Source organism: Rhinichthys klamathensis, unplaced genomic scaffold (genome assembly GCF_029890125.1).
Source record: "Rhinichthys klamathensis goyatoka isolate OS25496 unplaced genomic scaffold, OSU_Roscu_1.1 h1tg000722l_1, whole genome shotgun sequence".
NCBI classification, from domain to species: Eukaryota; Metazoa; Chordata; class Actinopteri; order Cypriniformes; family Leuciscidae; genus Rhinichthys; species Rhinichthys klamathensis.
In genome coordinates this window covers 54,565-57,709 of record NW_026607137.1, presented here as the reverse complement: position 1 = coordinate 57,709, position 3,145 = coordinate 54,565, and the positions used below count along the sequence as shown (strand labels likewise).

Here is a 3,145-nt window from a genome sequence, read left to right as displayed (position 1 = left end):
GGTAAACCTCCTACGCATGGTTCTGTAAAGACACGTCCTCGTCTGCTTATGATTAAGTGCCTCCGCTTCACGGATCGAGACCGCCTGCTTGGTAAGGCGAGGAAAAGTCCTCCTCAGGTGGATGGCGACCTATTGACGTTTACCGCAGACTACAGTGAGACTACAACAAGGCGTCGGAAGCCGTGCCATAAGATCATGTATGACGCTCGTTCCCATGGATTCGAGGCTTTTCTTCTCTATCCAGCTACAATCAAGCTCTCGCGGGGGAAAGATATTTACACTTTTCAGGAGGTGAGCGAGGCTGAAAAGTTTGTTGCTTCCCTGAAGGACTAAAAGCATTGGTCTGGAGAAAAACTACGAAGGGTAAGACTGATCTAAGAAGCTTATTTCAACAAAAGTTTCTAAGAACTGCTCGGGCTGCTGAGCTATATGGCGCTTCTTGTTGTTTATTTTTTTGTTTTTTGTTTTTTTCATATTATACCTTGATATGAGCTGTCCATGTGTTGTTATCTTTTATTATCAATATTCAGGCCACGTTTAGTGGACAGTAAGCTATTCTGTTAAGTAGGGCTGGGCGATATGGACCAAAAGTCATATCCCGATATATTTAGGCTGAATATCGATATACGATATATATCCCGATATTTTTTCCGCAAAGTGAGAGCAAATGTTCTGTCAAAGCCAAATATGACATCACAAGTAGCCTCATCAAGGCCTTTTACAGCGCCGATCTGAATGGTGTCTAGCATGCCGTCTTTCTGTGCAAAAGCTGGTGTAAGCATGGCAGGACAGAGTCGTGCCTTCTGTCAGCGCAGACCACCAAGCTGCCCGGTCTTCCGCAAGGTGATGCCATTGGTCAGGGTTGATGTTAAAGACATTCATGTCCCGCTTGACGACATCCTTAAAGCAGAGCTTGGGTCGGCCACGAGGGCGGTGTCCCACAGCTAACTCCCCATGGAAGATGGACTTTGGGAGACGTTCATCTGGCATACGACGTACATGGCCGATCCATCTGAGTCGCCTCCTCCGGAACATGGTGTCACACAAGTAGCCTAGTTTTATTGAAACCGGCTATTTCAGTGAACGGGTGCAAAATCAAATGAATAAATAATAAACAGGTTTCTTCACCTGGTTCATAATTAAATGCTCAGCTGTTCAAATAACAATAAAATGTAAACATAAATACTGTATAACAACAGGAGTACCTTTTTTTTTTTTTTTTTTTAAATCAAAGCTCCATAAGGTGGCTGCGGGAAAATTAAGTTTGCAGTGAACTTTGTTTCGGGGCTGGAGCTTTCAGTGTTTCCTCTAGGATTTTTTCCAGCTGTGGTGGCAGTGATATTCCCATGGGTATTATAATATGAAAGGCTCCAATTTAGAGCGGCAACTCGATTATGTGCATCCCGTCCGCAAAATGATGCACTTGAAGCAACGCGAAGACAGCGTGCAGCGCTTCACATTTACAAGTTTAAGCACAAAGAGAAGAGATATTTGATGCTTAGTATATTATACCAATGCAACAGTTTATTGAGCCTTTTCTTTTAACAGTTTTAAATTTCAGTTACAGTGCGCATGAAGAACAATTAATAGCGCTCTCTACTCCAGTGCTGTAATCTAACAGACACCCGCGGGAGAAAGGAATATGATTTAGAAAGCGCAGTAAACTCCAGCAAGATAAAGTCATTTTATGCAAACCATAGACATTTATCTACAAATAAAGTATAATAATGGGAACATTGATCTTGAAGAGAGTGTCGTCGTGTTGCTGTCGTAACCGAACGCGACGCGCAGTTTGAATGCTGAATGGAGAATGACTGAGGAGAGATGAGTGTCCATTAACTTTAACTTAACGACTTAAATATAATTTTTTACCTCACATTATGCTATTGAATGACTTTAGAAGTCTTGGAATATAGTGCGAAAACTTTATGGTGCTTTACAATATTTTTTATGCCTTTAGTGGGGCTTAACAATAACACAATAGTATGCACAATATCGGACTTCACTGAGAAACTGCAGCCGTGGCGGGATGATGTTTGGTGTGGCGGACCACCACGGCAGAATCAATGTAGCGGAAACACCGTTTCGGGGTGTCGATGGCTTGCAGCTGGGGCTTCTGGAGCACGCAGTTTCACGCGCGGGGAGGAGTGCAGAGAGCTCAGGGTCAGCAGCTTGCTTGGAGCAAGGATCACAGCGCATATTTGAACTATATAGATATATGCGATATGGTCTAATTCCATATCGCATTTAAAAATATATCGATATATCGCCCAGCCCTACTGTTAAGTGCTATGGTTAAAATGGCTCGAGAATAATTATTAGCTTGTTTAATCAATTATGGTGCTCTGACCCGCAGCATAAAGGCAACCTTTATATTTTGTTGGAGGGTGGTGGGGCTGTGACTGTCTTTCCAAGATGACTGGTATATTTTTTGGGAGGGTGGGCAGTCTTCTTTCCTTTTTGAGAGGACTTTGGATGGTCAAGGCTGAGTATTTGTTGTCTGTTCAGGTGGTCGTTGTTGTCTTTTTACTTTTTTCCCTGTATTATTATTATTATTATTATTTTTGTGATCCCTTCTGTGTGTGTGTGTATGTGTGGGGGTGTGGTGTGTGGTGTGTGTGGTGGGGTGGATTTTGGATGCCGACCCGGACATTGTCCCTATCAAAATTTGGTTCTTTTCCAAATTTCGCTCTTGTCTGGTTCCTTTGTATTTATATGCAAAACTACAACATGAATAAATATGAGTAGTATCAATGTTATGTCATGGAATGCACGGGGCCTTAATTCTCCCCAGAAGCGCATAAGCACTTTGAAGTTTCTTTATAGAAAGAATATCCACTTTGCTTTTATTCAAGAGTCACATTTACTTGAAGCTGATGTACATAGATTCAAGAATAAATACTATCATGTGGTTGCTTCCTCTTGCTATATCAAGAAGAGCAAAGGTGTTCTTATAGCTGCAAAATGTAACCTAGATTATACCATTCTGGGCACAGGGGGATCTGATGATGGTCGAATTACTTTCTGTAAAATAGCTTATAATGGTATTAAAATTGCACTGATGAGCGTTTACGCTCCAAATTGCTTCGACCAGCACTTTTATAATTCATTGGCCTCTATATTAACAGATCTCCCAGAGTTCCAG

At 41.9% G+C, this 3,145-nt stretch overlaps 1 long non-coding RNA gene across 1 annotated transcript; it reads left to right on the top strand.

The window, feature by feature from the left end:
- The first annotated feature begins 568 nt into the window (after nt 1–568).
- On the top strand, nt 569–1,210 carry LOC130077190 (uncharacterized). Its single transcript, XR_008805714.1, has 2 exons — nt 569–699; nt 1,052–1,210. It is a non-coding gene; the product is annotated as an uncharacterized LOC130077190 (long non-coding RNA).
- The last annotated feature ends 1,935 nt before the right edge of the window (nt 1,211–3,145 follow it).